At 44.1% G+C, this 12,500-nt stretch overlaps 1 protein-coding gene across 1 annotated transcript in view; it reads right to left on the reverse strand.

Annotated features, from left to right (window-relative positions):
* Positions 1-12,500, reverse strand: part of LOC143297842 (uncharacterized) — a 117,781-nt gene that overhangs the window by 104,078 nt on the left and 1,203 nt on the right. The gene's annotated exons all lie outside the window — the stretch shown is intronic.

The following is a 12,500-nucleotide window of genomic DNA, read 5'->3' on the forward strand; positions in this document are numbered from 1 at the left end:
CTGACACCCTGACCTGTAAGCTGAGTCATGTCTCAGTGAGGTGTCAACACTTCACTGACACCCTGACCTGTACGCTGAGTCATATCTCACTGAGGTGTCAACCCTTCACTGACACCCTGATCTGTACGCTAAATCACATCTCAGTGAGGTGTCAACCCTTCGCTGACACCCTGACCTGTACGCTAAATCACATCTCAGTGAGGTGTCAGCCCTTCACTGACACCCTGACCTGTACGCTAAATCACATCTCAGTGAGGTGTCAACCCTTCACTGGCACCCTGACCTGTACGCTGAGTCATATCTCAGTGAGGTGTCAACCCTTCAATGATACCCTGATCTGTACGCTAAATCACATCTCAGTGAGGTGCCAGCCCTTCACTGACACCCTGACCTGTACGTTCAGTCATATCTCATTGAGGTGTCAGCCCTTCACTGACACCCTCACCTGTACGCTGAGTCATATCTCACTGAAGTGTCAGCCCTTCACTGACACCCTGACCTGTACGTTCAGTCATATCTCACTGAGGTGTCAGCCCTTCACTGACACCCTGACCTGTACGTTCAGTCATATCTCATTGAGGTGTCAACCCTTCACTGACACCCTGACCTGTACGCTGAGTCATATCTCACTGAGGTGTCAGCCCTTCACTGACACCCTGACCTGTACGTTCAGTCATATCTCACTGAGGTGTCAGCCCTTCACTGACACCCCGACCTGTACGCTAAATCACATCTCACTGAGGTGTCAGCCGTTCACTGATACCCTGACCTGCACGCTGAGTCATATCTCACTGAGGTGTCAGCCCTTCATTGACACCCTGACCTGTACGCTAAATCACATCTCACTGAGGTGTCAGAACTTCACTGACACCCCGACCTGTACGCTGAGTCATATCTCACTGAGGTGTCAACCCTTCACTGACACCCTGACCTGTACGCTAAATCACATCTCAGTGAGGTGTCAGCCCTTCACTGACACCCCGACCTGTACGCTGAGTCATATCTCACTGAGGTGTCAGCCCTTCACTGACACCCCGACCTGTACGCTGAGTCATATCTCACTGAGGTGTCAACCCTTCACTGAAACCCCGACCTGTACGCTGAGTCATATTTCAGTGAGGTGTCAACCCTTCACTGACACCCTGACCTGTACGCTCATTCATTTCTCACTGAGGTGTGTCAGCCCTTCACTGACACCCCGACCTGTACGCTGAGTCATATCTCACTGAGGTGTCAACCCTTCACTGACACCCCGACCTGTACGCTGAGTCATATCTCAGTGAGGTGTCAGCCCTTCACTGACACCCCGACCTGTACGCTGAGTCATATCTCACTGAGGTGTCAGCCCTTCACTGACACCCCGACCTGTACGCTGAGTCATATCTCACTGAGGTGTCAGCCCTTCACTGACACCCTGACCTGTACGCTAAATCACATCTCACTGAGGTGTCAGCCCTTCACTGACACCCTGACCTGTACGCTGAGTCATATTTCAGTGAGGTGTCAACCCTTCACTGACACCCTGACCTGTACGCTGAGTCATATCTCGGTGAGGTGTCAGCCCTTCACCGACGACCATACTTTTTAGCAGCAGTAAAGGGGTTAACGTAATATGACGAAACGTAGAACACACACCCTATCATTCGAGGCGCAAACCCTGTCTGGTCGTCTGGATATGATAATAAGATCTGAAATATCGTTACTGGAAAAAGAGAAAAAAAAGTGTCTGTTGTCAGTCTGTCTAGCTATCTGTCAGTCTGTCTGTCTGGTCGACAGAAAGTTATCCTGACGCGTACAGTTAACTGTGCTGATTGATCAAGTAATGTTAAGGGGGGATAGAAAGGGGGAAGAGAAATCGCTCACCTCCCCCCCCCCTACACACACACACGCACGCACGCACGTACGCACACACACACACACACGCACGCGCGCACGCGCACACACACACACAGATGCATGCATACACAAAAAAATTAAACATAATACAGCGCACACAGGAAAACTCAAACACACACATAATAGAGGGGGGGGGGGGGGGGGGGACCAAACAATAAGAGAAAAAGAAGGAAAAGAGTGAAGTACACAAAGAGACACAGACAGACGTATACAAATACACACACACACACGCACACGCGCACGCACGCACGCACGCACGCACCCCCTCCCCATACAAACCCAGTGCTGTATTTCTTCCCCTTTGTGTGTGTATATTTGTTCATGCATGTATGTGCGTGCGTGCGTGCGAATGTGTGTGTGTATGCGCGCGCGCGCGCGCGGGCACGTACCCCGCCGGAAACGCTCGCGCGCCACAATCTACCCTGTCTACCCCCGCTACAAAACAACAACAATGACAACGATAACGACAGCAGCAACAACAGCAGCAACAAATGAACGCTAGAATCTCCTCTACTTATGATTTTTTTAATATTAGTGTCGTCTTAAATGATGCCTCCCGAAGTGGCCTCCGCTGATGCTGATACATGTGACAGGTAAGCGTAGTTTCCGGAGAGTTCGGCAAATTCTTATTCCTGTATACAACACCTTGTTCTAAAAAAAAAAAAAAGATGGAGAGAGAGAGTGTGTGTGTTGGGGGTGGGGTGGAGTGGCTGGGTAAGGCGGATGAGAGGATAGGGGGAAGGGGGGTGGAGAGGGGGGGAGGGGGAGGAGAGAGAGAGAGTGTTGGGGGTGGGGGGTGGCGGGGTGAGGCGGATGAGAGGATAGGGGGAAGGGGGTGGGAGGGGGAGGGTTGAGAGAGAGAGAGAGAGAGAGAGAAGAGCAATGTATTAGTATCCTCTGTCTTTCTGTCTGTCTGTCTTGTGTGTGTCTCTGTGTCTATCTGTCTGTCTGTCTCTCTTTCGTGCGAGTGTGTGTGTGTGTGTGTGTGTGTGTGTGTGTGTGTGTGTGTTTCTATAAGTGTGTGTGTGTGTTTCTTTGACTGTGTGTGTATGTGTGTTTCTTTAAGAGAGAGAGAGAGTGTGTGTGTGTGCGCGCGCGCGTGCGTGTGCGTGACAGAGAGAGAGAGAGAGAGTGTGTGTGTGTGTGTGTGTGTGTGTGAAAACAACTGTAACTGTAAAGGGAAGAACTGCAAGGGGAAGTAAGACCCTTTAGCAGTAGAACTGGGAGCCAATTTAATCCTCTCTCGTGAAAATGGCCATTAGTTATATACACATACATGATTATTTTTAATCCATGTGTGCGTGCTCGCGCGCGCTGTGTGTGTGTGTGTGTGTGTGTGTGTGTGTGTGTGTGTGTGTGTGTGTGTGTGTGTGTGTGTGTGTGAAATTAAGCTGATTTCATCTTCGGGAAATGCACAAAAGTGAAATATTTCCTCCCTTTTCTTTTCTTTCCAGTTCCTCTCCTCTTGTCAGATGGTCTCAAAATATATCCCCTCTCCCTATTTCATTTTTTGTTTGTTTCAAAGCTATGACTCGGGAGGTTGGGCGGGATGGGAGGGGGGGGGGGGGGGGGTATGTTCAGGTAATGTCTTTCTGACACTTATTGCAGATAATCATCGAACAAAAAAGAGAACGATTCATTCTTGATTTGAAAAGAAAAAAAAAAAAGAAAAAAAAATGCTATCAACACAACTTCCGCATTACATGAGTGAAAATTCAAGAACTGAAAATATATTCATCTGAACCTTTGTGTGTGTGTGTGTGTGTGTGTGTGTGTGGAGTTTTAACTACGACAAAATATTTGAGTACTAACTATGACAGGATCTTCCCGTCACACGCAAAATAAAACGATGAAAATCTCTAAGTATAGATCGTTTCCATTTTGATGCACTCGCAAAAACTAAAAACAAAAAAAAAAAAAAAAAAAAAAAAAAAAAAAAAAAAAAGCAAAAACAGAAATAAATAGATAAATGACAAAACAGATAAATGATTCCTTTTTTTTTAAAATAAGGGGACGGAGGAGCAGAGGATGGGGAGGGGCACGAGGGAGGAGAGAGTGGGGGAGGGGGGGGGGGGCAGCGAATCGGTCAGACGTTGGACTTGTGATCCAGTGTTCACCAGTGATCAGGGTTCCAGGCCCAGTTTCTGCACTGTGTTGTGTCTTTGGGAAAGGCACTTCGCTCCTGATTTTCCTCAATCCGCCCATGTGGACGTGAATGGGGTAGGGTAGGTATGGGTATTTGCGAACAGCGTCTAATTCCCAACGATTCGTATACCGCACCACTCACTCGAAGCGGTCTTAACGGTTGCATTTCACAATTTAACGTCTGCTTCGACCTTTTTTTCTAATACTTTGATGAATATCCATTTCCAAGAACCAGTCAAACGTCAGCTATTTCTGACTTTTTCCGCGCTCTTTCTTCTCTTCGCGCACCACTGCTGACCAAGGTTACAAACGTTCTCTCAAAATCCTAAAATCAATGGAAGCAAGTTGTAGAACTTGAACTTTGACACAGTTTGAAATAGTTGATTTGATCGGATATGTTGAACGCTCATTGCCAGTGCTGGGAGAATTTAAGAAAGCGTATTGGCGACGGAACAGAACGTCAGTTTTGACAGTAATCTGCAAAGTAGTGCCGTTTGCAATCAGACCATGGGATATTTTGACGTGAGTCTATTTGCGAACGATGCTGCACAGCTACTTAGCACTCTCAAAAGGGTGTGTTTGTGTGCGGTGTGGGGTGTGTCGACAAAACGTTGAAAAGAATGAGCAGACGAACTTTTCCTAGTGCAACAGTTGGAGAAAGCCTTCGAAAACAAAAGAATTACGTTTGACTACCGTACGACATGTTATCTTTACAGTACACACATTGAACCGGTCGCTTCGACTGGATCTTTCGCAACTGCCCAAACCTACCCTGCCTACCTGACTTCCGGTGGTGGAAACTGCTGATGTAGAGGATTGGGCTGTGCCTTTCTATGCCGAACTGAAGACACAGTGGATTATGAATTCGCTCCCCCGATGATCGAAAAAGGCTGTGAGACCGTCAACCTTTTTTTTTTAAACAACAACAGCAACGGCAACAACAAAACATCCTAGCCACCAAACATACGAACACATTCAGTGACAGGAAAAGAAACAGCTCGCGGGTCAGGACGCAGTGTTTCCCTTTTTTTTTTAATGTTCCCTATTTTCAAAACACGCTTCCCTTCAGGCCTTAAATAATGAACTGCAAGGAATCTCTCTGTCTGTTTCTCGGTCTATCTGTCTCTGTCTCTCTGCCTCTCTCTCTCTCTCTCTCACACACACACGCACGCACGCACGCACGCACACACACACACACGAAAGAGAGAGAGAGAGAGCTTCGTGAACTCCATAAAGCCTTTTTTCTGGATAAGGGGGGTGTGTTTTTAAAATGTTAATGATAACTCTTAAAACGAACATGATAGTTAGTTGAGAGGATTAAAACCCCTTCATTATCAGGGGTAAACAGTAGAAAGTGGTGTTTCAGGTCATAAAACATTATCCAAAACAATCAGCATAAAGAGCTTTTGCCCCTTTTTCTGGTGACGTCACCAGTGACGTTACCATGCACTTTCGTAATACGTTTATGCCAGTCAAGTGGTTGTCATTTCAGTTTGGCTCCAGCCAGGGCAACCCTACCACACAGGGTCACACCACGGCTGAGAACACCTCATCCTAGGGTGGAGTGATGGCCTAGAGGTAACACGTCCGCCTAGGAAGCAAGAGAATCTGAGCGTGCTGGTTCGAATCACGGCTCAGCCGCTGATATTTCCTCCCCCTCCACTAGACCTTGAGTGGTGGTCTGGACGCTAGACATTCGGATCAGACGATAAACCGAGGTCTCGTGTGCAGCATGCATTTAGCGTACGTAAAAGAACCCACGGCAACAAAAGGATTGTTCCTGGCAAAATTCTGTAGAAGAATCCACTTCGATAGGAAAAACAAATAAAAACTGCACGCAGGAAAAAATACAAAAAAAAAGAAAAAAAAAAAAAGGGTGGCGCTGTAGTGTAGCGACTCGCTCTCCCTGGGGAGAGCAGCCCGAATTTCACACAGAGAAATCTGTTGTGATAAAAAGAAATACAAATACAAATATAAAAAAAAAAATTAAAAAAAATAAAAAACTCAACAAAACAAAATCACAAAATCGCGCCAAATATGCACACACACACACACACACACACACACACACAGAGAGAGAGAGAGAGAGAGAGAGAGAGAGAGAGAGTCTAACCAAAAAACAAAAACAAACAGTATGAGAAAACTGGGTACAATTTCTGTCATATAATACAACAGCCAATAAACCCAGACTGTGCTTTCAGCGTGCTTCATTCAGCCTCGCATCTCACCAGAGGGGTTAAAATATGAAAAGAATCGCCACGATCACACACAGTACAGCAAAACAATATAATTAAGTACTGCATCGCATTGCTTTTTGCCTCAACACATTTCCCTTGCGTGTGGAATTCACACTGTTTTCTCTCTGGGGAGAGAGAGCGTGTTGCCACAGTGCAGCGCCACATATTTCTTCTTCTTCTTCTTCTTTTTTGCTGTCAGCACATGTATTTGCTTTACTGTCAAAGTGGATCTTTCTATACAATCTTGCCAGAGACAATAAGTTTCTTTGCCAAAGGATGTTTTACGTGCGCCTAGTGCAGTGCTGCACTCAACACCTCGGTTTATCGTCTCATTTAAAAGACTTGCACCCAGACCATCTCTGAAGGTCAAACCCCTGTGCCATATAATTATGGGACTTGAACACAATGATATGTATATGATATGAATAGATAGATGGATAAACAGATACATACAGACATCAGCGGAAAGCAATTTACATTTCCTGGCCACTAAAGCAAAACAAAAACAAAAATGTAAAAACCCATTTCGTCATCTTAATTCAATTTAAATTACGTGACAGGTCCGTGAAAAGTATGTCAAATACGGTTAGGTGACAGGTCCGTCAAAAGTATGTGAAAAACGGTTAGGTGACAGGTCCGTCAAAAGTATGTCAAATACGGTTAGGTGACAGGTCCGTCGAAAGTATGTCAAATACGGTTAGGTGACAGGTCCGTCAAAAGTATGTCAAATACGGTTAGGTGACAGGTCCGTGAAAAGTATGTCAAATACGGTTATGTGACAGGTCTGTCAAAAGTATGTCAAATACGGTTAGGTGACAGGTCCGTCAAAAGTATGTCAAATACGGTTAGGTGACAGGTCCGTGAAAAGTATGTCAAATACGGTTATGTGACAGGTCTGTCAAAAGTATGTCAAATACGGTTAGGTGACAGGTCCGTCAAAAGTATGTCAAATACGGTTAGGTGACAGGTCCGTCAAAAGTATGTGAAATATGGTTAGGTGACAGGTCCGTCGAAAGTATGTCATATACGGTTAGGTGACAGGTCCGTCAAAAGTATGTCAAATACGGTTAGGTGACAGGTCCGTGAAAAGTATGTCAAATACGGTTATGTGACAGGTCTGTCAAAAGTATGTCAAATACGGTTAGGTGACAGGTCCGTCAAAAGTATGTCAAATACGGTTAGGTGACAGGTCCGTCAAAAGTATGTGAAATACGGTTAGGTGACAGGTCCGTCGAAAGTATGTCATATACGGTTAGGTGACAGGTCCGTCAAAAGTATGTGAAAAACGGTTAGGTGACAGGTCCGTCAAAAGTATGTCATATACGGTTTTGGGGCGACTCTCTCTCTCTCTCTCTCTCTCACACACACACACACACCACCACCACCACCACCAACAACACCAACAACAAATGACCGCATCCTTCACGGCTGCTTTTTTTTTTTTTTTTTTTTTTTCATATCTTCTGCTTCTTTCTGTTACACGACCAACATCGACTTGCCGATGACTCTCTGTCGAGGTTCGTGCATGATGGGTATTTTCGTGTCTACATAACCCACCGAACATTGACATGAGTTACAGGATCTTTAACGTGCGCATTTGATCTTCTGCGCGCGAAAACACACGAAGGGGGTTCAGGCACTAGCAGGTCTGCACATACGTTGACCTGGGAGATCGGAAAAATCTCCACCCTTTACCCACCAGGTGCCGTATCCGTGATTCGAACCCGGAACCCTCAGATTGAAAGTCCAACGCTTTAACCACTCGGCTATTGCGCCCGTCTTTAACCCCTTGACAGCTGAACTTTGGAGACTTGAGAGCAACGTGTCGTGAATCTTTTAAAGCGTAATTTGTGCACTTTTGTGTCAGTCTAATCGCTGGGATCGGTCTTGCCGAACAACAAGCCAAGCAATCTGAAGAGGAAGGAGGGAGGAGGGGGAGGAGAGGTAAGGGATAGTGATTGACATCCTGACCTGTAAAGTCAATTTCATCTCAAAGAGGTGACAGCCCATCAGTGATGAGCCCAGGTTTACTTGGCAGTAGCAGGGTATGGGTTAACGGAAAACAAAACAAAAACAAAGAAGAGGGGGGGAGGGGGGGGGGAGGAAAAATGGAAAGAGAGGCGCTGAGTTGAATGACTTACGTATTAGCTTTCGGCACTTGAAGCCAAAAAAAAAGCTGTTATAACATATCCGTTTTGATATGTAACCTGGTAAGATTTCTCAGTCTGTGTCCGTTTTGATATATAACCTGGTAATTCTGATCAGAAAAATAGCATCCGTGTTCATCTTCTTTCTCTGTCTTTCTGTCTGTACGTCTGTCTGTCTGTCTGTCTGACTATCTGTCTCCATTTCTCCCTCCCTCCCTCCTTATTTCTCTCTTCGAAGGCTGGATGAAAGAAAGCATCAGCCTATTCTATCACCCTCAGAAAATATTATTTGTTCATTTCAATTTGACTTATTCAAGTCAGTTCTCTTTCCATGTGTGTGTGTGTGTGTGTGTGTGTGTGTGTGTGTGTGTGTGTGTGCGTGCGTGCGTGCGTGCGTGTGTGTGTGTGTGTGTGTGTGTGTGTGTGTGTGTGTGTGTGTGTGTGCAAAAGGGAATTGCAGAGAAAGGATTAATTAGAACAATTCACCCAACAGTCCACCACCTCACGCCCCGCGAAACAAAACAAAACTATATGTATATATACATTATGTGTGTGTGTGTGTGTGTGTGTGTGTGTATACATATATATATATATATATCAATTAACGAGAGGAAAAAAAAAACCAGACCATAAATCTATGCAATGACATATGCAGGTCAAGTTACAGACACACTCCAACTGAACCATGTAAGAGGGATTCGGCAGATTCAAAGTGAAAAAAACAACTGGCTGGAAATCATTTCTTTTATGTGTTGTTATGAAAAATCAACTTCGCAAAAGTTTTGTAGACATGACATGGAATAAAAATTTAATATAGTTTGGTTTGATCCGTTTGCCATAAACACTCTTGTGTTTTTTCGCATCGTGTCTTTTTGGTGTGAAAGCATTCACTTTCATCCATCTGTGCGTCGACAGTAGTCGTTCATCACTGTTGACGGCGCTTCATGCAAAAACGTCAACCTGTGACAAGAGCCAGTCGCTATGGGATAACCTGATCTGACACCCCTACAACGTGGGCGAGTCCAACTCGAGCGGATGAAGGACGGGGGTGTTTGTAATGGACTCTTTTCTTCAGAATGACGCCGCTCGCTGTACAGTGCGGATAAAGTAAATACGTTGTGAAACGGAGAGTGAAACGGGCAGTTTTTTCTTGTTACAACATAAACACGTCCCTCTGAAAACTATAAGAGTTAAACACACTCCTAAACCAGCTTGGTGTTCCAAAGAGTTGAAAGAGGCAGGCTACATTAGAGACTATCTAAAAGAGCAGGGCTACCACGAAGAATCGAACAAACTGAGAAATGCGATAAACTCGCAAAAGCGCAAAGAAAAGAGGAAATATTACCGAGAATTATTATCCTCGAAAGAAAACCCAAAATCAGTGTGGCAAGCCGTAAATCAACTCACCAACAAGCAATCTTCGTCAAAATCAACCTTGATCAAAGACGTTTCTGTGAATCAACTATAAATACACACTTTTCCACAATAGCCAAGAAAATTATTACCACAGTTTACACAAAACTGAATAACCTTGAAAAATTAAAATTGCATTGTTATAATAAAAACGCTTCAATTAAATTAGATATTCCACCCATAACAGTATTTGAAGTCTATAACTACCTTATCCAACTAAAACAGACAGAACCCGGAGACAGGATAGCATCGGCAGCAGAATTCTTAAACTAGCTGCTCCAGTATTAACGGACACATTAACGAACATTTTTAATCTGTGTATTGACAAAAACTACTTTCCGAACGCATTTAAGAAAGCTAAAGTTATTCCTATTTACAAATCAGGGGATACCACAAATCCTTCAAACTACAGGCCAGTTTCCATTATTTCTATTCTTTCAAAACCACTGGAAAAGCACATAAACAAGCATATTTCACATCACTTTGATGTCAATGAACTTTTCCATCCAGCTTAGTCTGGTTTCAGATGAAAGCATTCATGCCACACAGCATTAGTCAACATTGTAGATGGCTGGCTTACCAATGTCAATAACAATAGATAGTGTGGTGTTTTATTCGTTGAATTAAAAAAACAACAACAAAACATTTGATGTGATAGACTACAACCTCTTACTTAAAAAAAACATTTGATGTGATAGACTACAACCTCTTACTTAGAAAACGAACTATATGGTCTGTCAACTAAGAGTCTCAGTTTGCTTAAATCCTATATGACAAACAGACAACAATGCGTGACAATGAGTACAGCAGTCTCCGCACCATCAACACTTGATTATGGCTTTCCTCAGGGGTCTATTCTAGGCCATTTGCTATTCTCAATATACATAAACGACCTGCCGCTCCACATGAAATCCGTCTGCGAACTTTTTGCGCATGATACAACAATCCACACTTCTCGTACTGACATAGTCGCTCTTGCAAAAGATTTACAAGAAAGTACTGATGAACTCGTTAGATGGACCGAACTAGACTACATGTCTCTTCACACACAAAAACAAAATGAATGTTGATCACAACCAGAAAGAAGAGGCAAAACACTATACAGAATTTTCCTTCCATCCAAATTAAAAGTGAACCTACTGAACAGGCAAGTGAACATAAAGTTCTGGGAATCATAATTGACAACAATCGCACTTGGAATCCTCACACAAATTCCCTTTGCAAAAAGACAGCCCAGAAAACCCATCAACTATCCAAAATCAAACATTTCCTTGACCTTCACTCTCGGAAATTATTTTTTTCAAGCACAGTCTACAATAGATTATGCATCAACACTATGGGACTCCGCAAGTGCGAACACCATGAAGCCAGGACAGAATCTTCATAAACGGGGGGGCTCAAGCTGGTACTCCTTAAAAAGACTCCCCTTTAAGACTATAAACAAGCGAATATTCTCCCACTAAACCGTAAATTAGGGTACAACAATGGAATCATGATGCAGAAGGTTATGACAGGTAATGCACCACCTACATTAATAGACAAATTTTCTGTAAATTCATCAGGAACCCCCCTGTGTTATGTAAATCGTTCATTTCAATGATACTGTTTGTCAAATGTGTATGGTTGACTGAGAACCTCCCTCACCCTCCATCCCCCATTCTGGTCTGTGGTGCGGTGTGTGTTGTGTGTGTTTGTTTCTTTCATTTTGTTCATTTTTTCCTGTGCTTTTTACTAACACCATGCTTATGCTTGTATGCCATGTGTGTGTGTGTGTGTGTGTGTGTGTGTGTGTGTGCGTGCGTGCGTGCGTGTGTGTGTGTGTGTGTGTTCTTTTTTTTCTTTTTTGTAAGATAATTTTTTGGATTTTTTTCCTCCTCTGTTATGTATTTCTACTAACATCATGCTTTAATCTTATTTTGTATTGTGTAGTGTAGACCCTATTCAGGGCGGGAACTGGATGTAAAAAAAAAAAAAAAAGCACACCAGTGCTTATCTATTATCCTCGAAATAAAGAATTTGTCTTGTCTTGTCTTTTCTCTCTCTCCCTCTCTCCGTCTCTCCCTCCCTCTCTCTCTATCTCCCTCTCTCCCTCCCTCTCTCTCCGTCCGTCCCTCCCTCCCCCCCCCCTCTCTCTCTCTGTCCCTCCCTCCCTCTCTCTCTCTCTTTGCATGCGAAGGAGAGAGGGGCTGTGTCTGAGAACAAAACCAGCACAGAAAGCACGAAAAGAGTACATGCGCACGCACGTACATATTCTACAGCAACACACACACACACACACACACACACACACACACACACACACACAGAGAGAGAGAGAGAGAGAGAGAGAGAGAGAGAGAGAGAACAAATTTTATTCCTTAAGGCGGCCACCAGCCCATAGGAAAGGGCTCTGACAAAAAGTGTACACAGAAGGGATACATACTCAACTTATTTTTTCAATAGATCCATGTTTTAATATTTCAGTGTGATCTCGAATAATATCTGGAATATAAGTACTTGTTTCTGACACTGGTATATGAGCTGGTACACGCACAGATAAAGTGGTGTTCGGATTCATAAATAACTAGAATTTAAGTTGAGAGAGAGAGAGAGAGAGAGAGAGAGAGAGAGAGAGAGAGAGAGAGAGAGCGATGCAGCGGAAACTGAAACAAAGATAGACTGA

This window comes from Babylonia areolata, chromosome 23 (genome assembly GCF_041734735.1).
Source record: "Babylonia areolata isolate BAREFJ2019XMU chromosome 23, ASM4173473v1, whole genome shotgun sequence".
Taxonomy (NCBI): domain Eukaryota; kingdom Metazoa; phylum Mollusca; class Gastropoda; order Neogastropoda; family Buccinidae; genus Babylonia; species Babylonia areolata.